The 27,150-nt window shown below is 51.4% G+C and overlaps 1 pseudogene; it reads left to right on the forward strand.

The window, feature by feature from the left end:
- The first annotated feature begins 13,390 nt into the window (after positions 1-13,390).
- On the forward strand, positions 13,391-26,539 carry LOC145537715 (paternally-expressed gene 3 protein-like; annotated as a pseudogene).
- Positions 26,540-27,150: the final 611 nt, after the last annotated feature.

The raw sequence follows: 27,150 nt of genomic DNA on the forward strand, positions 1-27,150 counted from the left end.
CAACCAAAAGACAAAGGGTTGCTGAATGGATACAAAAACAAGACCCCTATATATGCTGTCTACAAGAGACCCACCTCAAAACTAGGGACACACACAGGCTGAAAGTGAAAGGATGGAAAAACATATTCCATGCAAACGGAGACCAAAAGAAAGCAGGAGTCGCAATACTCATTTCAGATAAAATAGACTTTAAAATAAAGGATGTGAAAAGGGACAAAGAAGGACACTACATAAAGATCAAAGGATCAATTCAAGAAGAAGACGTAACAATCATAAATATATATGCACCCAACATAGGAGCACCACAATATATAAGGCAAATACTAACAAGTATGAAAGGGGAAATTAACAATAACACAATAATAGTGGGAGACTTTAATACTCCACTCACGCATATGGATAGATCAACTAAACAGAAAATTAACAAGGAAACACAAACTTTAAATGATACAATAGACAAATTAGATTTAATTGATATTTACAGGAGTTTCCACCCCAAAACAATCAATTTTACCTTTTTCTCAAGTGCACATGGAACTTTCTCCAGGATAGATCATATCCTGGGCCATAAATCTAGCCTTGGTAAATTCAAAAAAATTGAAATCATCCCAGCCATCTTCTCTGACCGCAATGCAGTAAGATTAGACCTCAATTACAGGAAAAAAACTATTAAAAGTTCCAACATATGGAGGCTAAACAACACGCTTCTGAATAACCAACAAATCACAGAAGAAATCAATAAAGAAATAAAATTATGCATAGAAACGAATGAAAATGAAAACACAACAACCCAAAACCTATGGGACACTGTAAAAGCAATACTAAGGGGAAGGTTCATAGCAATACAGGCGTACCTCAAGAAACAAGAAAAAAATCAAATAAATCAACTAACTCTACACCTAAAGCAACTAGAGAAGGAAGAAATGAAAAACCCCAGGGTCTGTAGAAGGAAAGAAATCTTAAAAATTAGGGCAGAAATAAATGCAAAAGAGACAAAAGAGACCATAGCAAAAATCAACAAAACTAAAAGCTGGTTTTCGAGAAGATAAACAAAATTGATAAGCCATTAGCCAGACTCATCAAGAAACAAAGGGAGAAGAATCAGATCAACAAAATTAGAAATGAAAATGGAGAGATCACAACAGACTCCACAGAAATACAAAGGATCATAAGAGACTACTACCAACAGCTGTATGCCAATAAAATGGACAACTTGGAAGAAATGGACAAATTCTTAGAAAAGTATAACTTTCCAAAACTGAACCAGGAAGAAATAGAAGATCTTAACAGACCCATCACAAGCACGGAAATCGAAACTGTAATCAGAAATCTTCCAGCAAACAAAAGCCCAGGACCAGACGGCTTCACAGCGGAATTCTACCAAAAATTTAGAGAAGAGCTAACACCTATCCTACTCAAACTCTTCCAGAAAATTGCAGAAGATGGTAAACTTCCAAACTCATTCTATGAGGCCACCATCACCCTAATTCCAAAACCAGACAAAGATGTCACAAAAAAGGAAAACTACAGGCCAATATCACTGATGAACATAGATGCAAAAATCCTTAATAAAATTCTAGCAAACAGAATCCAACATCATATTAAAAAGATCATACATCATGACCAAGTGGGCTTTATCCCAGGAATGCAAGGTTTTTTTAACATCCGCAAATCAATCAATGTAATACACCACATTAACAAATTGAAAGAAAAAAACCATATGGTTATCTCAATAGATGCAGAAAAAGCCTTTGACAAAATTCAGCATCCATTTATGATTAAAACCCTCCAGAAAGCAGGAATAGAAGGAACATATCTCAACATAATAAAAGCTATATATGACAAACCCACAGCAAACATTATCCTCAATGGTGAAAAATTGAAAGCATTTCCCCTAAAGTCAGGAACAAGGCAAGGATGCCCACTTTCACCACTACTATTCAACATAGTTTTGGAAGTTTTGGCCACAGCAATCAGAGCTGAAAAAGAAATAAAAGGAATACAGATAGGAAAAGAAGAAGTAAAACTCTCACTGTTTGCAGATGACATGATCCTCTACATAGAAAACCCTAAGGACTCTACTAGAAAATTACTAGAGTTGATCAATGAATATAGTAAAGCTGCAGGATATAAAATTAACTCACAGAAATCCCTTGCATTCCTATACTCCAATAATGAGAAAACAGAAAGAGAAATTAAGGAAACAATACCATTCACCATTGCATCAAAAAGAATAAAATACTTAGGAATATATCTACCTAAAGAAACAAAAGACTTATATATAGAAAACTATAAAACACTGATGAAAGAAATCAAAGAGGACACAAACAGATGGAGAAATATACCGTGTTCATGGATTGGAAGAATTAATATAGTGAAAATGAGTATTCTACCCAAAGCAATCTACAGATTCAATGCAATCCCTATCAAGCTACCAATGGTATTTTTCACAGAACTAGAACAAATCATCTCACAATTTGTATGGAAATATAAGAAACCTCGAATAGCCAAAGCAATCTTGAGGAAGAAGAATGGAACTGGAGGAATCAACCTGCCTGACTTCAGGCTCTACTACAAAGCCACAGTCATCAAGACAGTATGGTATTGGCACAAAGATAGACATATAGATCAATGGAACAAAATAGAAAGCCCAGAGATAAACCCACGCACATATGGACACCTTATCTTCGACAAAGGAGGCAAGAATATACAATGGAGAAAAGACAATCTCTTTAACAAGTGGTGCTGGGAAAACTGGTCAACCACTTGTAAAAGAATGAAACTAGAACACTTCCTAACACCGTACACAAAAATAAACTCAAAATGGATTAAAGATCTAAACGTAAGACCAGAAACAATAAAACTCCTAGAGGAAAACATAGGCAAAACACTCTCCGACATAAATCACAGCAGGATCCTCCATGACCCACCTCCCAGAATAGTGGAAATAAAAGCAAAAATAAACAAATGGGACCTAATTAAAATTAAAAGCTTTTGCACAACAAAGGAAACTATAAACAAGGTGAAAAGACAGCCTTCAGAATGGGAGAAAATAATAGCAAATGAAGCAACAGACAAACAATTAATCTCAAAAATATACAAGCAACTTCTGCAGCTGAATTCCCAAAAAATAAACGACCCAATCAAAAAATGGGCCAAAGAACTAAACAGACATTTCTCCAAAGAAGACATACAGATGGCTAACAAACACATGAAAAGATGCTCAACATCACTCATTATTAGAGAAATGCAAATCAAAACCACAATGAGGTATCATTTCACACCAGTCAGAATGGCTGCTATCCAAAAGTCTACAAGCAATAAATGCTGGAGAGGGTGTGGAGAAAAGGGAACCCTCTTACACTGTTGGTGGGAATGCAAACTAGTACAGCCACTATGGAGAACAGTGTGGAGATTCCTTAAAAACCTGGGAATAGAACTGCCATATGACCCAGCAATCCCACTGCTGGGCATATACACCGAGGAAACCAGAATTGAAAGAGACGCGTGTACCCCAATATTCATCGCAGCACTGTTTACAATAGCCAGGACATGGAAGCAACCTAGATGTCCATCAGCAGACGAATGGATAAGGAAGCTGTGGTACATATACACAATGGAATATTACTCAGCCATTAAAAAAATACATTTGAATCGGTTCTACTGAGATGGATGAAACTGGAGCCCATTATACAGAGTGAAGTAAGCCAGAAAGAAAAACAACAATACAGTATACTAATGCATATATATGGAATTTGAAAGATGGTAACGATAACCCTATATGCGAGACAGAATAAGAGACACAGATGCATGGAACAATTTTATGGACTCTGAGGGAGAAGGTGAGGGTGGGACATTCTGGGAGAATGGCATTGAGACATGTGTATTGTCATATGTGAAACAGAGCACCATTCCATGTTCGATGCATGTGACAAGGGCTCAGGGCCAGGGCAATGGGATGATCCAGAAGGATGGGATGGGGAGGGAGGTGGGTGGGGGGTCCAGGAAGGGGAACACATGTAAACCCATGGCTGATTCATGTCAATGTATGGCAAAAACTATTACAATATTGTAAAGTAATTAGCCCCCAACTAAAATAAATAAATTTATAAAATTAAAAAAAAAAAAAAGAGAGGATGGGAGGATTGGGGAGTTATTTAGGGTGAGTGGAATGGCTGAAGGTATTAATCCACTATCAGGGAGGGTGTGACTGGATATGACATACCAGTGGACTTGGTCTCTCATTTCTCATGAGACCAATTTTGAACGTCTCTAGATGGAAATGTCAGACCTCTTCTGATTTGGAGTTTATCTCCAACTCCAAAGGGGTTTCTGGGCTGTGGGGTCATTGGGGTAGGAACCATGGAGAAACAAGCTGATAAGTGTAAGCAAGGGAGAGGAGGAGATGGTAGCAGGGAGGAAGAACCAACCCAAGAGCCACATCAGCTCCTGAAAACTCCACCTGAAGACACACCTCTGGGCCTGTAGCCTCCTAGAGAGTCTGGGATCTGCCCAAGGTCCTCTCAGTAACTCCATTTGCTGTGGAAGCTGGGCAGAGCTCTTCCTGTTGAGAACCTGGAATTGTTGCTCAGACAAGAAGCAGTGGCTCCCACACCTCCATGGCCTTCTCCTCCCTAAAGAACTCACTCGAGAACATATTTTAAGAATGAGAAAAACACTCCGTGAGCACTAAAGTCTTGGGTCCCCTCCCCATCTGTTTTATGAGCTCTGATCTGCTGGGATCAGCATATTCACATGCCAGCCATTCATGGAAACCAAGGCTGGAGAAATGACACTTGTGAGCATTCCAGAGGCAGCTGTCTGTGGGTTCAAGGGTCCAGCCTCGCATACAGTGGGCTTTGCAGAGGAAACGTATCTCTACCTCCCCCACCCCCTATGACACCCTCAACATTCTGTTCCCTATGAACCGTCTTCTCATCATGAAACAAATATTTGTGAGGCTGAAATTTTTAAAAAATCCTTCAAGTCTTTGAGGTATGATTTATACATACTGCAATTTTTCCATTTTTAGTGTACAATTTGCTGCCTTTGTCATGGTGCTCAGTTGTGCAATAGCCATTGCAGTCAAGATGTTGTTGTTCAGTCACTAAGTCATGTCCAACTCTTTGCAACCCCATGGACTAAAGCACACCAGGCTTCCCTGTCCATCACCATCTCCTGGAGTTTGCTCAAACTCATGTCCGTTGAGTCAGTGATGCCATCAAACCAGCTGATCCTCTGTCACCCACTTCTCCTCCTGCCTTCAATCTTTCCCAGCATCAGGGTCTTTTCCAAGGAGTCCAATCAGGTGGCCAAAGTGTTGGAGCTTCAGTTTCAGCATCAGTTCTTCCTGTGAATATTCAGGACTGATTTCCTTTCAAATTGACTGGTTTCATCTCCTTGCTGTCCAAGGGACTCTCAAAAGTCTTCTCCAGCATTTAAGGGACTCCCTTGGTGGCCCACTGGCTAAGACTCTGCATGTCCACTTCAGAGGACACGACTTTGGTCTCTGGTTAGGGAACTCATGGGCTTCCCAGGTGGTGCTCATGGTAAAGAACTCACCTGCCAGTGCAGGAGTCCTCAGAGACTCAGGTTCCATCCCTAAGAATATCCCCTGGAGGAGGGCATGGCAACCCACTCCAGTATTATTGCCTGGAGATTTCCACGGAGACAGAGGAGCCACAGTACACAGAGTGGCAAAGAGCTGGACACAACCCAGCTGCTGAAAAGCAACAATTTTTAACTGGATGATAATTACTTTATAATATTGTGTTGGCTTCTGCCATACCTCCACATGAATCAGCCACAGGTATACATGTGTCCCCTCCCTCTTGAACCTCCCTCCTCCCTCCCACCTGATCCCACCCCCTCTAGGTCATCACAGAGCAGTGCGTTTGAGCTCCCTGTATCATATAGGCAATTCCCACTGGCTGTCTATTTTACACGTGGGAATGTACGTGTTTAACAGGAGGGGAATCTGGTGTTTTCTCTTGCTCATTACAGTGCTATGTTCTCATCTGATATGCCATTATAAAAAAAAAAAAAAAAACTATTGGTTGTTATTTTGGCTGTGCTGGGTGGCATGGAGGATCTGAGTTCCCCAAGCAGGGCCCAAACTCATGCCCCCTTCAGTGGGAGCACAGAATGCTAACCACCGTGCTGCCAGGGAAGTCCCTGACACGCCACCCTTGTGGTTATGGTTTGTACTGTTGTTCGCTGTAGAAGACATGAATAAACAGGTTGCACAGATCGTAGGCAAAGATGAGATGTCATGATAAAACGTTTTTGGTTCTCTTTAAATGTTTTTGTGGATTCAGTAAAATGTCAAGGGCTAAGAATAGCCAAAGACACTTTTGAAAAACAAGGTAGGGCAAATTGTCTTTTAAGGTGTCAAGATATTGTAAAGCTCCAATAATTAATGCACACAGATAAATAGATGGGCCAATGGGGCAGACTAGAGTTTAAAAACAGGTCCACTGGTATAGAAACATGATATATATCAGGAGAAAAAAGAGATCCATACCACAGAACATATATAAAACTAAACCTAAAAAAACTTAAACTAAGGGTATTGTGTCTTTATGACTTGAGCATGGAGAGGGATTTCTTAAGGTATAAAAAGCAGAAATCTGAAGGAAAAGATTATTAAATTTTACAGCACAAATATTTAACATTCTTCCATGACAAAAGATATTGATGCCTTTTCTTTTAACTCTGTTCATGGTATGGATTTTAGACATATTGACATGTGATTGGGGTCAAGACTAGGAGGTAATTCAAGCTGCAACACGATGTCTTATTTATGCTTAAAGAAGATGCTATCTAGAAAATACTAGAGGGAAGTCAAAGCAGGGAGTCAAGTGAATAGGCTAATATTTAGGGGGTAATGATTAGGACTATCATTCAGAGCACAAAGGGGACAAATTTGGAGTGTATCTTGGTTGTAGAGCCAGAAGAACCTGCTGATGAAAATTGAATGTCGGTGGTAGGGATCCAAGAATCCAGAACAATTGCAAGATTTTTGGCTACTGCAACTGGTGCTGTTTATAGAAACAGGGAAAAGGGAAATTACTGTTTGTTTTCAGTGTTTTGAGTTGGCCATTAGACATCCTGGTAGAGCACTCAGCTGTTAAGCAGGTAGTTGGGTATATAAGACTGGGCTTCTGTAGAGTGTTCTGTGCCAGAGGGAGCTGTTGGCATGCAGGTGGCATTTAAACCATGCAGCTAGGTGAGACTGCTGCCCAGGGAGTACATGTTGACGGAGAAGGCTAGTGACTGAGTTCTGAGCATTGGGAACTTGAACAGAGCAGAAACAAGCTAAGGGAACAAAAGGGGGACACCAGGGCAGTGTACTGTCCCTGAAAATCAGATGGTGTGAGTTTTTGTTATCATTGTTTTATTGAGAATGTTGAATATTACTGAAAGATCAAGTGAGATTAAGAACAAGTTCTCCATATAGAGAACTGCTGAAATTGACAAGTGGTTTCAGGAGTGTGGAAAGGAGGAAGCCGCTGGTATGGCATGCTAAGGGGAGAGAATGTGCAGTAAGGCTGTTGAGTCGGTGACAGAGACCACTCCATCAAGAAGGCTTTTTTGGCGGATGCCAGAAGAGAGTGCTGAGAAAGGGGAGATGCTCTGAGAACATGTGCTATCTGATGGGAATGAATGATGCGGGATCCAGAGAAAAACCTGTGTTGCAGATAGAGGTGTCTGAAGAAAGAGGGGATGGAGGGGTTCTTTGAATGTGTTAAATCACCTCCGAGACCCAAAACAGACTTTAAATTCCCCTCCTGGGTCCGGAAAAAACACCTCTGTGGGACGCTGGGCACCGGCAGCGTCCAACAGCTCCCCCAGCGGCTCTTCACGTGTGTGACCAGATTTGAAAACCGCTGCCCTAAGCTTGGAGAAGGCAATGGCACCTCATCCACTCCAGTATTCTTGCCTAGAGAATCCCAGGGACGGGGGAGCCTGGTGGCCTGCCGTCTATGGGGTCGCACAGAGTCGGACACGACTGGAGCGACTTAGCAGTAGCAGCAGCAGTCCTAAGCTTAGGACCGCCTTCACTCTCAGTGGTCCCTATAGAATTTCCATGGATGCTCCTGGGGTGTACGTTTCAAGGGAGCAGAGCAAAGGCGTTTCATTCATGTTTTCTGTTTACGTGGCACTGCTGGCTGACCAGAGACTGTTGAAGGCTTGGAGGGTTTCAAACACGGCCCCCCTCGCCTCCCGCCCCAGGTCAGCAGCTTCCCAGTATCCCCAGGAACCACTGATTTATAAATGTAAAATTTCATTTAGGATATGCTATTCTTTATGCTCTTGGGTAACGTACATTTTGTAGTTAATTATATCTCATGAATCTTCTCCTTTAAAATTCATCTCTTACATTTTAACTGGCCACATAAAATCGCACGATATGGCTTTGCCCCAGTACAGTTTGGTACTTCCACAGAGTGTCTTTTTCTCATAAAAAGTGATACTCGCTGAGCACTCCTGCATGGACTCCCTCTCACCTCTCCGCTTTATTCCTGGAGAGTGGGGCGGCCGGATCACCCGCACCTCGGGGGGGCTCTCTGAGACTCCCCCCGCCTTCCGCACGACAGAATGTGTGTTTCTGGAAAGGGAGTCCGCAGAATGGACTGGAGAGGGGTTAGGAGCCCGCCTCCATCTTCCTCCCCCTCAATCCTGTGGCCCCTGAGGTGAGCGGCTGACAATTTCTTGCACGCTTCCCCAGAGGTTTAACCGCGTGTGTGTTCACCCTTAACAAACGAACAAGTGGGAATACTTACCGGGTCGTGGCTGCACACTTCGGCCTGACTGACGGTGTGACTGACGGCCGAGTCCTCGGTGGTCGTCCGTCTGGCAAGGCTCCGCCTGCGTTTCTCACCGCAAGCAGGTCTCCTCAGGCGGCGGTGGCGCCCCGCACGTCAACGATCCGGCTGGACGGCGGTGGACCAGCCTGGCGGCGGCGCACAGGGCCTCTTGAGGAGAGCCGCCACTGAACAGCGCGGGTCCACGCTCTCGGTTTTTTGGTCTTTGGAAGTCGAGTCATGAGTTCTGTCCCGCAAGTCTGTCAGCCATTTGTACTTTTCTGTGAATTGCCACTGTCCTTCCTTTTTGCTCAGTTTTCAGGCGCGATTTGGTCTTTACTGTATCGGTTTCCAAGAGTTCTTCGTTTATTAGGAAGTTAGCCCTGGGTCTTTCGTGTGTCCCAAGCGGAAAAGTCTCTTTTCCCCGCAAGCTTTTCACTTTCTTAGACAAATGTACGGGGTTTTTTGTTTGTTTATTTGTTTGTTTGGTCTCTTCAGAGGATTTGCATTTGGGAGTCATTGGTAAGGCTTTCTCCGTGTGACCTCCGCTTCTTTGGTTGATGGTGGAACCCCCCCCTCTCACTTCCAGACCCTTTCTCAGGGGGCCTCGCGTTGGCTCAGTTGATGTCAACCTCCTGCCTTTGCGCCAAGCAGTCGCCAGGGCAACCGCGGCCCGATGGGCAGGGCTGGGGGTGTGACACGCGAGGAGCCCTGGATGCAGAGCACAGCCGTTGATTGGCCGGTGCCCGGCCCCGCCTCTGCCGAGACCAGACAAGGAGCCGCCGGCCCGGGCTCGGTGCAGACGCCGGGAGCCACGGGAGAAAGAGGTTGGAGCAGAGGGTTGGACATGGCCACCCTTGGCTGGTGGCGCCGCCAAGCGCCTGGGGCCGTGGAAGGGCAATAGACCTTCCACAGTTTGCGCTGTGATCGAGCTATCAGCTCGAGGCAGAGCGGTGCCTTGAGATCCGGTGAGGTGAGTCGGCCTGCCGGGGGCCGTACCATCGCGTCTGGATGGTGCGCCGGGATGCATGCTGCAGAACGGGGACCCTGGTCAGAGGGCGAGAGCTGCCGCGCTTGCCGCAGCCGCACAATGTTGCGCGGACAGCCAGAGTCGGGTCGGGGCTCTCGTGCCACCTGTCCTGTACATAGCGGGTACAGGGACGGCTGATCATCCTGGGCAGGGGGTGGGACGGCCACGGGCTCCGGGCTCCGCAGTTCGCTGGGGTGGGTGCCGGAGCAGTGGTGGCGGTCCCTGAAGAGCATGGGAAGTCACAAGGTGCCCTCGTCTTCCTCGGCTTGGTCTGGGGGCTGAAAAGGACACCTCATACCCCGGGGTCCTAGACTAGCCTGGTCCCCTCCGGCCACCCCTGCATCCTTGCGGGTGTCTGGGGCGGGGCTTGCTTGCTGAAGTGGCGGCGCGAGGAGCTATGGACGGGGCGGAGGGTGGCGGGGACTGCGGGGGTGTGTTCTCCGAGCGGTGACGGGCTGCGGCCCACCCACCCTGGCGCTGTCTTTGAAGGGGCGGCGGCGGCGGAGATGGGCTGCGAGGACGTTGTTCTGATTGGCTGGGGCAGGCCCACGGGCTGTCGTGACAGCGGGTCTCAGAAGAGACCGTCCAGTCAAATGCGGCGCCATCTTTGATGAGGGCGGCAGAGGCTCGGCCGGCGCGGTCCGGCTAGCCAGCCGCGGGGTCGGGGCTGCGGGTCGCGGTGCCCGAAGCTGTGCTGTGATTGAAGGCTGGGGGGGGGTCCTTTGTCTCACCCCTTTTTTGCTGGTCTCCGGTCGGCCGTGGACACTTGTCGAGGACGCTTGCCGCAGATGCCGCGATGCATCACCTCCGACGGGCGTGCGGTCTGCTGACGAGAGGGGAGCTTCTTTTTGATCAGCGGGGGCCACTCTGTCGTCACTAAGGAGTCGTTTGTCCTGAGGAACAGGGTCACTGGCTGTCATTGTGCCCGCTGCCTCTCCTTGGGTGCTCTAGGGTTGCAGAGCATGACTCCTTTCTGGACTGCTTTCACCCTGGGATGTTTCTGGCTCCATGCTTTGGTTGGGACTGTGGGGACGGGGCAGCGGGTGCAACCTAGCCGCGTTTCACAGGTGTCCTGTTGCCTGGGTCGAGGGCGTGGGGCCGCGGGCCGTCTGTGGGGACTGAGTGCTGCGGAGAGCTGTCAAGTCCTGCCCGCTGTGACCCCGTGTGTGGTGGCCGACAGGTGGCGCCGAGGTTCCCTGCACAGGGGCCATTGTGAATGACTGCGGAGCTGCGGGGGTCGGGCCGAGGGAGGGGCTGCGGACCCCTACGCACCTAGTGCTCAGGTGGCCGACAGGGGGCGCCGAGGCTTACTGCGCAGGCGCCGTCTTGAATGAACGTGGGGCTGCCCTCAAGGGGCTGGCTGACGGAGGGGCTGCAGAGCCCTGACCACTCAAGCGCTGTTAACTGACAGGTGGCGGCCGAGGCTCACTGGTAGGCCCCATCTTGAATAACTGGTTCTGCAGGGGAAGCCTAGAGGTCTGCCGACCGACGGGTGGCTGTGAGGCTTCCTGTGCAGGCGCCATCTTGAATGGCAGGGGGTGGGCTTTGCTTGCTGCGCGTGCACCGTGGTGAGTGACAGCGGGGCTGGGTTAGCGGGCCACCGCCTCTGGTGTCCCAGGAGACCGAGCCCGCCCCGCAGTCTTCGCTGTGCAGGCGCCAGGTGGACCGCTGCTTGCCCCTGCGCCACGTCTCAGCGGCCGCGCGATGGCGCCGTGTTCCCTGGAGGGGGTGGGGGCTATGGGACAGGGGTAAACTGTGCACATCCAGGGGTCACGTGGGAAACAGAATCTGAATAGATTTGGGGGAGGGCGGTTCCTAAACGAGAGGGTGGAGGAGGCTATGCATGTGAGATTTGAGGGTGGGAGGCTCTGAGGGTGGCAGGAGGGGACTTGACGGAGAAAAACTCGAGCTCGTGGTTGGCCTGGAGCGTGCGCAGTGGCAGAGGTTACGAGGGAGGCGTGGCGTGGGGGGGGGCGTGGGACGGAGGAGGGGCTGGCAGGTGGGTGGAACTGGGAGGCGGGGCGGGGCGGGGGTGGCCCCAGCAGGGAGGGGTGATGGGGGGGCGTTGCCAAGTATGTGGTGGGAGGGACCTAATTATACAACCGCTGACAACTGATAGCGTTAATAAAAGCCAGAGGCACAGCCCTGAAGGAGCTTCTCCTACGGGCCTCTGATTGAACACATGCTCCGAGTCACAGTGGGACTTGAAACGTGTAGCGTCGTCCACAGGGATCTTGTTGATAGCCTCAAATGTTGTGTAAGGTTAAGTAATGGTGCTGTTACCTAATAGTAATGATGATGACTATTATTAAAGTCCTAGTATAAGCTAGCCTCTTCATGCTGCATAGGTGTGCAGCACAGTAAAACCTATGGCATTGCGTCACTGGTTATCACATGGCAAAACTCGAGTTTCAGCTCACCTTTCTAAGTGGTGTCTATATCACTGTTCCACAAGGTTTCCATAGAAAATATCTGTAGATGTACTGTTTTCCAAAATGACATTAGTTGATCTGTAATTGCCATGAACTCTGAGGTTGAGTTCTCTGCTTCATTTCTGTAAAATATGTAGAAAATGAATAACGTGAGAATTAACAGAGATGCTGGAAGTAAGGTGCTAAGCACTATAGGAAGCATGCAATTAGCAATAAATAGTTGCTATCGTCGTAGCCATTACTATCTTCTTAGCCATTTCCGCCCTTCAGTTTCTACCTGCAATGTGTGTACATTGACTTTAGAGGGGTGGCCAGTGCAACAGAGCTAATAAATGGGAAATTGGGGTCTTGAATTTCTCAGCCCCAAATCTTGTGTTTTTACTATTTCACAGCCCACAGTACAGTGTACACCCAAGGGAGTGAGACTGATGACCTGTACACCCGGTGGGAGGTAAAGATGAAACTGTGTGGGGTCATTTCCAGCCTGGAAATTTCAGGATTTGGAAAATAGATTTGAGGTCTCACGTTTTCTTTTCCTTCTCCAGCTCTGTTCTTCTCTTCTCTGAGGTGATCAGCAGGAGGAAGAGGGACTAGGTCCAAACGCCAGGTGTCTGTATCCAGGTGAACTGAATCCCCTTCTCACAGTGCCACACCACCCTTGGGGTGAGCACATGCTTCCTGAACCTGACACTTCCCTGATGCACACGTATTCCATCTGACCATGAGCACCATTCGTGCTCGCTGAGAATGCACACTCTTCTGAGCAGGTGGGATGGGCTTGGAGACCGCACCACAGAGTTGCAACCACTCCTGGTGGGATGTGGGGAGCCTGGGGTCCCAGGGGGCCATGGACTGTCCTACTTCTCCTCCCATGGCCCAGCCACCAGTTCAGCCCCCGGTAGTCGAGTTCTTCTCCATGCGGTTGAACACTTGATCCATTGATCTTTCATTGAGGCCAAAGACCCCCACCCGCACCCCTGACTTGCAGCAGGAATACCTCGTGAGTTCCAGCTTTGTTTCAGGTACGTTAATTATGAAGCCGTGGCTTGGTTTTCTATGCATTTTTCTGAAGTAGAAGTAAAGGACTATGAGATATTCAAAGAGCAGCCCAAATACCCGACATGGACCACAGGGGCAGCCCTGTTGTCCTGTAGGCAGCCCCGCCGCACTGCGGTGGCCCGGCCCAGCTCAGCACTGAGCTCCAGCTGTGCTTAGTGCTCACGGCACACGTGTTCTGCGCTCATTGTCAGTGTGTTTGAAGACAGCTGAGCTGGAGCCCCATAAACCCCTCTGCCTGGTTAGGCGGTGATACCTCGTCCTGACCAGCTGCCCTCATTCGTCTCCTGTCCTGCCCACCAGCAGAGCTGATGCCCCCGCCTTGGCCCTACGAGCAGAGTTGGGCTGAGTCCCAATTCTGTGTGCCCCCACCCTCGCTCCCATCCTCTGAATGTGGTCAGACTTTGGCTTTTAAAATCCTGCCCTTGACCACTGCTCAACTCACTCTGGGATTCCTGCTCCAAAGAGAGTGCAGAGGGAGAGGTGAGGGCCTGGTAACTAGGGTAGGTGAGAGCCCACCTCCAGGCCAGGAAACCACACTGATGTGTTCCCTCATGGCCACAGTTCAGTGAGGCAGAGGAGATGGCAGGCGGCGATATCAGGGTCTAGGCGTGGGGCCCCGGCAGTGCTGTTCTGTCCTGAAGGGTATGCGATGGGATGGGTGCTCCATGGGAGCACTGCGGGTGGGAGAGGGAGGGTGCCACACGGGGAGGGGATACTGATGGGCACTGGCCAACAGAAAGGAGAGGAAAGCCCCACAGCTGCTGAGCTTACTTCAAATTTATATTCAATTTTTTTCTATTGTGAACTTAAAATAACATTCCAAATTGAAATGTGTAATAAAGTATCTTTTATTAATCATTTCCTTTGCCAGTTTTCCCCACTTTACTAATGGTCCTCATACATGTTTTATTTATATAGCTGTTTGGCCCACTGTGGGGCATGCAGCATCTCAGTTCCCTGACCAGGGATCAAACCTGTGCCACTTGCAGTGGAAGCACAAAGTCTTAACCACTGCACCATCAGGGAAGTCCCCAATTTATATGGAAATTTACGTCTACCTTGGTTTGTATGCACTTCCGTACATTTAAGTACCTGTGTAGTTTCTTTTTTTTTTAATTATTATTTTAATAAGACTGTGCCCAATTCATTCAGGCTTCAAACTCAGACCACCAGAATGAAGCATAAGTGACATGTTAGGCAACATTTGGCTTGGGAGTGCATGATGGAAAGTTTGTATCTTGTATCCATCACGTTTATGTGGGTGTGTTCTGTGTGTGCACATGATTCTGTGTGGCTGTTTAGCAACGGCCATACGAATTTCAGTATAAACATGCCTCTATCTATAGCTTTGCTTTCTAAAACTGCATTTTATTCCATGCGGGGACATCCTCATACATTTATGTGTATATTAAGTGTACATTTATAAGTACATTTCTGTGTACATATAAATGGGCATGTTTGCAGTAAGAATGCCACATATGCTATATACCATTTCATACCCTAGTATTTTCATGTAATGCTTTGAACAGTTTTACATTAGTCATTTCCATCAAGTGCAAATTGAATGTATCCATAGAAAGAAAGACCATGTGGCCTTTAGAAACAATAACCTAAATCTATATGTTCTGATTGTAAAGATGTCTATCAAAAATTATTGCGTTTAAAAATACACATACACAGAGCCCCTGGTGTAATCTCGTTTTTTTAGAAACGATGTAATATGTACAGAGACTGTAAAAGGCTTAGTGTAGGAAAAGTGTGATCAAGGAGTGTGGCTTGCAGTTTCAAGGGGTGTGGCTTGCAGGTTCAAGGGGGTGTGCCTCAGCAGTCCTAGTAATGTGTGCCTGCTTCAGAAGGGAGTTTGGTCTGCAGTTCTGGAGCTCTCTCTTTGTCTTAGATTTCTTAAATCATTCAGGTTTCATAGCAAAAACAAAAGCTTTCTAGCTCCTGTCTCCGGTTGGTTTATATCATGTGGGAGTGGGCCTTTTCTTGAAGATGATACCTAAAGTCTTGCCCACAGTGCCATCTCAGTCCACAGCCACATGGAAAATGAATTCTCTGACACTCTTGACATTTCTTCTGTGTTGCCTTGTCCATGTATTTCTTTCTCTAAAATGTCTGAAGGTCCCTGGCATTTTGACTCTGTTCCTGCAGATAGCTATTTGTTCAGAAGTTCCAGAAGGGACCCTGTTCCCACCAGGTGATTTACATACCAGGGTTGTCCCATGGCCTCTTGAGAGGTGGGGCCATGGCCATCTAGGGGAGCAAGTTCTCTGAATCAGAGGCCACAGAGAGACCAGGGCTCGCTGCCCTGACCCACGCAGGCCCGCAGGCTCGGAGGACCCTGCTCTGGTGAGGCAGCCGCACGTAGCCAGGCTCCAGGTCAGCTCACAGTGGCTCTCCAGAGCCTGGGGGCTTGCCCAGCAGGCTGTCACCTGGTGCTCTTTCTGCTGTGGAGGAGAGGAGGGCAGGGCAGGCAGAGTGGGAGTGGCACAGGTCTGCCCGGCTGGTGGGCAGTACAGTACAGAAAGTGTGGGGATGTGTGCATGGGGCAGATTGGAGCCCACCACAGTGAGCCATTCACGCTCCAGTCAAGAAGCCTGCAGTAAGACTAAATAATTGAAATCCCTTTTGTTTTCTCTTTAGACATTAAAAACATTTTTTTTTAAACTTACTGGTTTTCCTTTTAAAACAAAAAATAATTTTTGCTGCATGTGGTTTTGTCCTTCTCTGGAAGTAAAGTCAGAAGTACAGAACTGTCAGGTAAGTTACTGCACCCCGACCTGGACTTCTTTGCTGTGCCACCTGCTTTCGTGCTCCAGTGTGGCTGACCACTGAGGACAGGGCAGGGCCGTAGAGCTCGTGAGCCGCTGAGTGGCTCAGGTGAAGGGGGACGAGGAGCCTTAGCTGATGACAGCAGATCTAGAGGAGGACGGGGAGTCAGCTTTTACACTCAGCCTAAGAAGTTCTCTTATCAGGGTGAGGGCAGACCCTAGAATAGAGGTGCAGCGATGGGAGGGTGAAGGGAGTAGAAAGCTGGTTTCTCTGGAGACCCCTGGATCTCGGGCAAGGCCGGCCAGAACAGGAGGAGGTGTGGGGCGTGCAGAAGCCTGCTGGTCACTTGGGCATGTCATCACCACTATTGTGAATACTACATGTGGATTTCTGGCAGACTCACCGGCGCTCTGACCGACCTTCTCCCAGCTCGCTGAGCTGGGTGCTGGCATCCAAGTTCCACAGAATGCCAGCGGGACCCGTGTTGACACCTGACTTTCCCAGTGAGGGAAGCATCTGTCTCTGTTCCCTTTGCCACACTTCACAGTGGGGTCCAGCCCAGTTAGCTCAGATATTTAAGATGAAATTCGAGAAGTGTGCGGAACACCAGTAGATTGACCTCGGTATGGGCACTGGAGGCAGTGGTGCAAACAGGAGCCCAGGGCTGCCCTCAGGGCGCACGCCATGGAGAAGCCATGCCTGCTGCCCACAAACACAGACAGGGCAGCCATCCAGCCAGTGCGGTGGAGACATGGCTAGTGTGATAGAGGAGCTGAGCTGCTGATTTCAGGAGCTGTTAACTTGGTTGGCACGTGCTACACATGCAGAGTGCAGGCACAGAGAAGTTGCACAGAGCACTTGAAGCCGCAGGACCCACGCTGTCATGCTTGTGTGCGGCCTTCCCATGTAGTACACTGAGGCCTCAGTGCCATGAAAGGCATGCAGGTCTGTGGTCCCGGGTCTGCCTGGAAGGGACAGACTGCAGGACACCAGCTCCGAGGCCCAGGATCACAGAGCCCGTTTGTAGCAGAGCTCAGCCCTCCCACGGCGGTGTGCTGCTTGCAACTCCTCGCATGTGTCTGTGTGTCAGATGTGTGGTGCAGCGCCTGCCCTGGGCTTGTTCTCCTGCTGGGCGGTCCTCAACTCCTGGGACATGTGTGTCTCCTTACGATCCACAGGTCCCTGAGCACTGACTGTCCCAGCTTCCATGTCTGCCCTGTTGGCGCATGTTGGGTTCCTCCAGTAAAACTTTTCCTTAGAGATGTGCTGCCTCCCAAGTACTTGTCCACCACCAAACCCAAGAAGTCTTGGGCCCAAAACCTGTATGAGCTAGACAGTGACTTGTCTGAGCCGGACGCTGTTACAGGAGAAGGCGCCACTGACTCTGAGTTCTTTCATCAGAGGTTTTGGAATTTCCTCTACGTGGAATTCATTGGGCCTCAGAATACCCTTCTCAAACTCTGAAACCTCTGCCTCAATTGGTTGCAGCCAGAGACTCTCACCAAGGAGGAGATTATCAAGCTCTTGTTCCTGGAACAGTACCTGACCATCCTTTGGGAAAACATCAAGCTTGGGGGCACACAAAAAAGCCAGAGAACTGCGAGATGCTCTGCTGGAAGATTACATACGAGGAGACGTATGAGCCAGAAAGTGAGCCGAGAGGAAGGCGGCGCCCTCGCTGCTCCTCCGGGACAGTTCTGGGGGGCTGTGGGGAAGGAGTGTAGGTGGCAACTCTGGCCTTTCTGCTCGCAAGGATCCTGCACCCTCCCTCCCCAGAGTGACAGTCTCACAGGGGCCAGTGTGGTGGAGAGGGAAGTGACAGGCGCTCTTCAGGAGCTAACCTAATGGGTGAGCGTGGATGAGCACCTGAGCCGTGTCTGGTGTCCCCTCAGACGACAACAGCAGTGAGACCCACAGCGAAGGCAGCATGACCTGGAGGGCCATGGAGTCCCCGCTGCCACATGCTGTGCACCCCTGCTGCAGTGAGTAGCTGCCTGCCAGCCGTGGGGCCTGCATACCACCTTTTCCTGGGGCCCTGCTGCTGCTGCTGCTGGGGCATCTGGGGTGGGGGATTCCATGATGGCAGAATGAGACATTTTCTTCAAAGCAGACACATCCATGGAGTGAAATACAACTTTTTATTATTCAGTGATGAGGGAAACCATGTAAAATTTTCAAGTTGTCTGGAATTTGCCCTAGGTTGTTTCAGGCTGTGCCCACCGCCTCCAGGGGACAAAGTTCTTCGCCACTTTGCCTGCACAGCTGTTCATTTGTTCGAGGTTCTCCAGAGAACTTTCTGGAGCAGCAGTGCTCTGGGGACGGTTCTTTGTCTCTCTGTAGTCAAGTGGGGAGCACGTTAAGATGGGCTGGTGTTGGCCAGGCCATGGAGGGTTGGCAGATGGCTCTCCTGAAGGTGGAGACCACAGGAGCCAGGACACCTGGAGAGCCTGAAGTGGGAACGGGTCCCTTGGGGGCCTGCACGAGGGCACGGAAGTGGCCCCAGGCCCTGGAAGTGGATCCAGGCCCCAGAAGTGGGCCCAGGCCAGCCTGCGCCATGCCAGAAAAGTGGACCAGGCCCCAGTGTCAGGGACACCTGCCACTCGCTATAGGACCTGGCTCCTGGGGAGGAGCAGGCATAGTGTTTGGGTATGAATGAGTGTGCAGAGCATGCAGTCAGCTCCGTATATCTGCATCCTCAGGTGAACAGGACTGGGACCAGGACTGGGAGCAAGTCCTGGAGCAAGGTCCAGCATGGGAGCGCCACCAGAGCCAGAGCTGGGACATGGAGTCACGGGACTGCTGGCCATCTGTCTGGAGCCCCAGGAGCAATACGTGTCCCCACAACCCCTCCCCACTTGCCCACTGACCAACCGCGCTGCGTCCATTCACTCTGCCTCTCTCTTCCCTGGGTTTCACCAGCAGAATTTCGCCTTTCCTCTGGTGGAGAAAGCCAAGGAAAGAGAGTACAGACGCAGGGACTCCCTGCTGGATTTGGATGCCAGATCCAAGGTGTGCCCAGGTTTCCTCTTGTCCTCACTCCATGTTGGAGGTGCCTTTCTTTCTTGGGAGGCTGAGTTATCTGCCACCTAGAAGTCCACCAGGGTTGGGGGGAGAGCCCAGGGGTGACCAGTGGCCGCAGTGACTGCCACGTACTTTCCGGCTCGTCCACGGTGTCAGCACTCATGTCCCCTGGCGGTCGGCTGCCCCATGCACAGAGCTGAGGAAGAGGGCGCTCAGGCCCCTGAGCTGAGAAGAGCTGAGTCTGCAGCCTGGCTCTGCCACCTGCCAGTCTGCTAGATGCACTAAGCCTCAGTTTCCTTATCTATGAAATGGGTGAGATGACAGCCTCAGCAGGGCTGTTGTGAGGGACACGTGAGAGTCACACACAGATACGTAGTGCGCAATATGTGGCCTGGCATGTGGTGGGCACGCTGTCACTGCCAGCCACTGTGCAATAGGGACAGGGGCACAGGCATGGAGAGGCTCGAGAAAGAGGATCACATGTGATGTGTCAGTGTGGAGGAGGGTGCCCGTGCAGCCAGGTGAGAAGGCAGCGTCTGAGAGAGTGGATGTACTCAGGGCTGCCCACTCATCTAGTCAGCTCAAGTCAGAGCAGCATTCTTTTTCCTGGGAACAGTGTAATCCAGAACGTAACCCACATTTATGTCACTCAGACTCAATCAACAGGAAATGGGAAAGGTGTCCCTTTCCTTTTGCTGTTGCCTGTTGGGGTCTGTTAGCACCAGGGGTGGTGCCCTTTGGCACTCTCGCCCCCCCGAGTTCTTGACCTCATCTTCTCTCTGCCAGTCCCAAGCTAGGAGCTCTGGTTTCCTCCTATCCTATTGCAAACACACCTGTGCTTCCCCACCCATGCAGCATCTCCTGCACTGTGATGACCCGAGAAGGCCTTAGGAGGGGGCACGATCAGCCCTGAGTGCCGCACACTGTGGAGGACTGGCTACCCCCAGAAAGGGAGTGGTCTAGGTCTTGGTGGCCAGCACCGGCTGCTCGGCGGTGCTTCCTGCTTCTGCAGCTTCTTATCCTGGACTCTGAAGCTCTGGCCTGGCGAGGGTTTCATTTCTGAAGCTCTGCTTCATTTTGCCAGGGGTTTTATTTCTAATTGCTGAACACTGGCAGTTGTATAAAGGAGGCTTTCGTCCTCTTAAACCCCAATGCCTGTGCCTGTTTATTTTTCTCAGTAGGAGCTGCACCTAATTGTCCCCACGTCATTTTTTCTTTCTTTTCTACACTTCCACGAGGCTGTCATGTCCTGTGCCACCTCCCAGAACTATAGCAAATTTAATATCAAAATATCTTTACACAATAGTTCAGTAGTGACAACAACTTATGTTTTCTTTACATAATTTTTCTTTTTTTACTTTTTGGCTGGGCCACATGGTGTGTGGGGTCTCAGTTCCTAATCAGTTCCTGTTCAGTTCCTGAACCCACGTGCCTTGCAGTGGAAGACTAGTGTCTTAACCACTGGCCAGCCAGGGGAGTCCCAGCCAGTCTTCCTCCACACTTAGCCCCACATGCAGCAGACCACGTGGCAGGACACACACACCCAGTGTTAGCTCCTCCGTATTTCGCCCCAGGTCAGCTGCCCATGTGACAGGACTCCCACAGCATGAGCGGGGCAGGTGGACATCTTCCTCTCCATTTCACAGATGAGGACACTGAGTTTTTGGAGGACTTCTGTTCCCAGCTTGCTGGGTCATGAAGGTGCTTGAACTCCTCTGATCCTGGAGTTCCTCTGGCTGAGCCACTGGGCACCTCGGGGCTCCATGCCCTCCTGGGGCCTCAGCAGTGCTTGTGGCCCTGCCCACACCTGCGGGTCTTACTCACACCCCAGCCCACCCTGAGCTGTCCCCCTGCCACGCCCGCTTAGCCCCGATTCTCTACATACCACTTTGTTGTTTACTGTTCTCTGATTGGTTCTCTCCAACCAAATGATAAGCTGCATGAGGGCAAGGAATATGTGACCTCTGTCTTTGGAATCTCCCTCAGAGTGTAGAGCCAAGGTAGGTATGACATAGGTCCCTAGTAGAGCCTGACCAGATCACTCGGAACCCCCAGCACTGTGAGCACTTGCTGCACACTGTGCATGTGTGTGTGGCTCCTGCACCACTGGCACAGTCCTGTCCGAGGTCACCCTGGCAGACCCCTCTGAGGGCACGTCTGCTCTTGCAGGAGGCAGTGTTGTGCCAGGACATGGTGGTCCTCACTGAGGACCACAAGCTCCAGAACCTGATTCAAGACAACATGGAAAACTACGGGAAGCTGCTCTCACTGGATGAGCACTTGAAGTGGGGTCACATGGAGCAGGAGGGAGTGATCCTGGGACCCACTCCAGTGGGGCTGCCCCTACAAGCTCTCTACACAGAGTGCTGCCCTGCGACTCTAGTCTGCTCTGAGGCAGGTCCGGGGTCCTGGGTGTCTTCCCAGGGGGACACGTGGTCGGGTTTGAGGAGACAGTGGCCACGTGAGGGGTCATGCAGGCCATGCAGCCGTGACAGGTGGGGAAACAGGCAGAGCCCGAGAGCCAGCAAGGTCGCCCTGGGTTTGCGGGAACTCGGAGGCCTCTGCGCAAACTTGTTGGCAGAGTCCGGAGAATTCACCAAGATGAGATGGGCAAGGGGCCGAGGAATGGATAGTGAGGAAAGGAGAGTGAGAAACAGGCCATCCAGGACAGGCTCAGTGCCTGAGAGAAAGCCCATGGTCTACAGTGATGTGTCTCATGCTGTGTTCTTCCTGTGGACAGGGGTTCAGCTTCCGAAGATGACGGCCACTCACACATGACCCAGGGCCACTCGTCGAGGTCAAAGAGAAGTGCCTACCCGAGCACCAGCAGAGGTGAGCGTGAGGCCCTGTGGCAGGAGTGGGCGCTGGGAGCACGCACAGACATGCGGTGGGGGGTTTGTACGCGGCAGCGTGCACTGACGGCCTGGCGCGTGCACACACGCGGCAGCACACACAGCCACATGGGGCGTGCATAGGGATACGTGATAGCGTGCACTGACACTTGGGGACACGCAGTCCCAGCACAGGGTACAGGCATTCATCCCAGGGCCCCACGGAGCACTCACACGGGGCTCCTTCCAGGTCTGAAGACAGCGTCTGAGACCAAGAAGTCAGCCCACCGGCGGGGCATCTGCGAGGCCGAGCCCTCCCATGGGGTGATCATGGAGAAGGCATCAAGGACGTGGGGTGCAGCTCCAGGTCCGGGTGGGCGCGGGAGCCGAGTGAGCCGCAGCACCGGCTCTCCCGGAGGCCAGGCAGCGACTGGAATGAAGCGTCATTCGGGGGAGGAGGCTTCAGCTATAGCTCAGACCTGGTTTCCAAAAAGCAAGCTCTGGAGAGAAAAAGGCACTGCCAGTTCTATGTGGAGAGGCAGGGCCCGGTGCTCGATCCCAGGGGCGGGGCAAGGAAGTGGCCCTTCGAGTGCAGTGGTGAGGCCCGCAAGGCCACCAAGGCAGTGGGCACCAGCAGAATGAGCATGCTGCCCATGGCCCTGTCGCAGCCACTGGACTTTGAGGCCATGCCCTACGTGTGCAATGAATGCAGGAGGTCCTTCTCGGTCATCTCCGAGTTTGTGGAGCACCAGATCATGCAGACCTGGGAGAGCCTGTATGAGTACGGGGAGTCCTTCATCCACAGTGCGACCTTCAGCAAGACCCAGAGCAGGCCCGCGGGTGCCAGGCACGCCAAGGCTGTGCAGGCTGACAGCAAGGGCGCCAGCCTGGCTGAGCATCAGCGGGGCCAGGCCCGAGAGCACCTTGGGGGCAGTGGGGATGAGAAGCAGGACGAGCCCTTCCTGCCCAGCCCCACCTTCAGTGAGCTTCAGAAGATGTATGGGAAGGACAAGTTCTACAAGTGCAAGGTGTGCAAGGAGACCTGCCAGCGCAACTCTGCCCTGATTGAGCACCAGAAGACCCACAGCCGTGAGGATAGGGAGAAGGAGCGTAGTGCCCGTGCCGTGAGATGCAGCCCCATGCTCAGTGACCTGCAGAGGGCCTGTGGGAAGGAGAAGCACTACGAGTGCAAGGTCTGCGGGGAGACTTTCCACCACAGTGTGGACCTGCAAGAGCACCAGAAGACCCACGGCCGGGGGAGCCCATCCTATGACAGGGCCAGAGCTTTCGAGGAGGCCTTCATTCCCGGGCAGTCCCTGAAAAGGTGCCAGAAATCCTACTCCAAGAAGCTCTATGACTTTGGAGAGGGTGGGGATGCCTTTGGACGGAGCTCAGACTTAATTGAGCACCAGAAAATTCATTCTTGGAAGAGCTGCTTCGACAACAGGGGGGAAAAGAAGCCACTTCCCCACAGCGTGTCCATGCTCGGGTCTCAGAAGAGTCACACTATCACTAGGCCGCCCAAGGATGAGGACGACGAGAAGGCATTCACCATCAGCAGCAACCCTGAAGATAGCCAGGAGCCCTGCACTTGTGAGAGGAGCGCCTACGAGAGGGCCATCCTCCACAGCCTGACTGCCTTCTGGCCTCCTCGCAGCCTCAGGAAGGATGGGGAGCACTCCTCATACCTCTCAGGCCTTCGTGACCCACCGCAGAAGACCCCGGCCTGGGAGAGCCCTTATGCCAGAAGCAGACACAGCTTCTTCAGGAGCTCGGTCTTCTACCGCGTGTCGTGCCCCACCCCTCTAGACCACTTTCCTGGGGAAGGCCCCAGCAGGTGGAAGAGAGACGGCAAAGCCTCTGGCCCCAGCTTGGATGGCCACCAGCACCAGAAGGCGTGCGCCAAGAAGAAGAACATTGAGCGCAAGAATTATAGTACCTCCATGATCCACACTCTGCGTTTTGGTGAACCTCAAACATTTCACCCAAGAGAGAGATTTTACGAATGTCCAGAGTGTGAAGAGTTCTTTGTCCACAGCTCTGAGCTGGCTGAACACCAGCAGATCCACAACAGAAAGAAGCCCTCTGAAAGTAGAAACTACCTACAGTCTGTCCTTCGCAGCCTTACCTCCACTGACCCTCAGACCAGGTACCAATGCCGGTCAGTGCAGATGAGTTATGCCCAGGAAGCCGCTCAGACTAGCTATGTCGAGGAAGCAGCTCAGACCAGTAGTGCTGAACTAGCAGCTCAGACCAGTTACGCCGATGAACCAGCTCAGACCAATTACACCGAGGAACAAGCTGAGGCCAGTTATACTGAGGAAAAAGCTCAAACCAGTTATACTGAGGAACCAGCTCAGACCAGTTGTACTGAGGAACCAGCTCAGACCAGTTATACTGAGCCAGCAGCTCAGACCAGTTACACTGAAGAACCAGCTCAGACCAATTACACTGAGGAACCAGCTGAGGCCAGTTATACTGAGGAACCAGCTCAGACCAGTTATACCAAGGAACCAGCTCTGACCAGTTACACCAAGGAACCAGCTGAGGACAGTTATACTGAGAAACCAGCTCAGACCAGTTATAATGAAGAAACAGCTCAGGCCAGTTACACCGAGGAACCAGCTCAGACCAGGTATGCTGAGGAACCAGCTCAGACCAGGTACACTGAGGAACCAGCTCAGACCAGTTATTCTGAGGAACCAGCTCAGACCAGGTACGCCGAGGAACCAGCTCAGACCAGTTATTCCAAGGAACCAGCTCAGAGCAGTTATGCTCAGGAATCAGCTCAGACCAGATATGCCGAGGAACCAGCTCAGACCAGATATACTGAGGAACCACCAGCTGAGACTAGTTATGCTGAACTAGTAGCTCAGATTAGTTATGCTGAACTAGCAGCTCCGACTAGTTATACTGAACCAGCTCGGACCAATTATGCTGAACCAGCAGCTCAGGTCAGTTTTGATGAGCCACCAGCAGAGGCTAGTTATGCCGATCTAGCAGCCGAGACTAGTTATGCTGAGCTAGCAGCTCAGACCAGTTACTCTGAACCACTAGCTCAGACCAGCTCTGCTGAGCTAACAAGTGAGACAAGTTACAGCAAAGAGCCAGTCCTCAATGAATGTAAGTAGTGTGGGCAATGCTTTGCCACTGTTGAAGACCTTGGCAGACATCAGAAAATCTATGCCCAATAGAAATTCCATGACGGGAAGCTGTTTGGAGTCTGTGATGCTGGACCTGGGCCTGGACAGTCCTGGGGAAGAAAATCCAGAAGAGCAGGAGGAGCCCAAAGACGCTATCTATGGCTGTAAGGACTGCCATGGACCACGCGGACCTCCGGGACCACCAGAAGGTCCATGGCCGGGAGTACCTGGTGGACAGCCATGAGTACATGCACCTTGCAGTGCACACGCCTCCTGTCAGTGAGTACCAGAAAGATTTCCTTGCAGAGCAGCTCTAGGATTGCCCGGCCTGCGGGGAGTCATTTGTGCACAACTCGTTCCTCTTCGAGCACCAGAAGGTCCACGAGCAAGACCAGTTGTAGGGCCACAGGTGGCGGTACAAGCCCTTCATGCAGCCCTTGATCGCCAGCCCGTGGCAGCCCCCAGGCCCTGCAGAAGAGCGCCGCTGCCGGGGCGGCCCCCCAGTGCCAGGTGTGCAGTCAGGACTTCATCCATGCATCTGTCCTCAGCCAGCACGCCAGGGGCCACGCTGGTGAGGGGCTGCCAGATCAGGGCCAGGGGGGCATGTGTGTGGCGGGGCCTGGCACAGCGCCCATGAAGCCACAGTGAGACCTGGGCGAGGAGCAGCGCTACGAGTGTGAGAGCTGAGGCGAGTCCTTCCGGAGCCAGGCTGACCTCAAGGAGCACATGCGGGTCCACCAGAAGGGCGAGCCCTAAGAGTACAGGGCCGCTTTGGTGCACACCTCCTTCCTCACGGACACCCCCAAGAGGGACTGGCCCTTCTATGAGTGCAAGGACTGCAGCAAGTCCTTCATCCACAGCACCATCCTCACCAAGCACCAGAAGCTGCACCTGCAAGAGGGCGCCACTGCCGCCATGGTCCAGGAGGCAGAGGCCAACATCCTCGTCCCTCAGGAAGTCCTGTGCATCCAGGGCCCCAACGTGGAGGCGGCTGAGCCCCTTGGGGAGGCCGAGGGCCCGGAGGGAAGGTGGAGCAGCCCCATGCCGTGGCAGAGCAGCCTGACATGGATGCGGATGAGCCGACCGCGCCGGGATTGAGGACCCAGAGGAGCACGCTGAAGAGCCCAAGGGCAATGTGTATGAGCTGGACGGTGCAGGCATTGAAGACCTCGAGGAAGAGGGTGAGGAGCAGGAGATCCAGGTGGAGGAGCCCTACAATGACTGAAACGAGTGCGGCCAGAACTTCACCTCTGGCACCGCCTACACGGAGCACCTGACAGCGCACGCCAGCCTGATTATCCTGGAGCCCGCTGGCCTCTACAGCGAGAGCACCGGCGGCCCTAGCCGGCCTGAAAAGGAGTTCTTCAAGTGCGACGTGTGCGGCCAGCTCTTCAGCAACCGCCTGTCCCTGGTCAGGCACCAGAACACCCACACAGGCTGAGGCTCTGGCCGGGTCCTCCGCCGGGACCCAACCTTCCTCACCCACACACCACCAGACCCACCACGACAGCCCGGACCGCACCTACCCGAAGTGGACTTCAGACACTCGGCCCGGACCTGGCCCTGCGTGGGCTGAGGCTCAGGCCAGCCCTCCTCACCCACACACAGCCGGGCCCACTGAGCTGTCCTGGACTGCACCCACTGGCCCCAAGGTGCAGACGCCTGCAGGCGTAGCTCCCGTGTCCAGCACAGAAAGCCCATGCAGGACAACAGGGCACTCACCCGCCCACCGTCTGGGGCCTTGGCGGCTGCAGAGAGCGCCATCTGTGATACCCCAGGACCTCAGCACACTGTGTTCCGAGATGTACACAAAACAGCACAAGATAGTGAACTGGACTGAGTGTGACATTCACTGACAGTTTACCTGCAGGCACATCTCACCTGGTGCTCTGGTTTTGCTTTTTTCTTTTTTTTGGAGAAGGAAGAGAGCAACAAATTGCAATATGTTTGTAAGCATCTTAGAGCTTTAGAAAGAATTATCGTGCACTCTTTGAACCCTATCCATATGTTTTTGACTAACTGACCGTGTGGTTCCTTACTTTACATAGCCCC

This window comes from Giraffa tippelskirchi, chromosome Y (assembly GCF_054371585.1).
Source record: "Giraffa tippelskirchi isolate mGirTip1 chromosome Y, T2T-mGirTip1v1.2.pri, whole genome shotgun sequence".
NCBI classification, from domain to species: domain Eukaryota; kingdom Metazoa; phylum Chordata; class Mammalia; order Artiodactyla; family Giraffidae; genus Giraffa; species Giraffa tippelskirchi.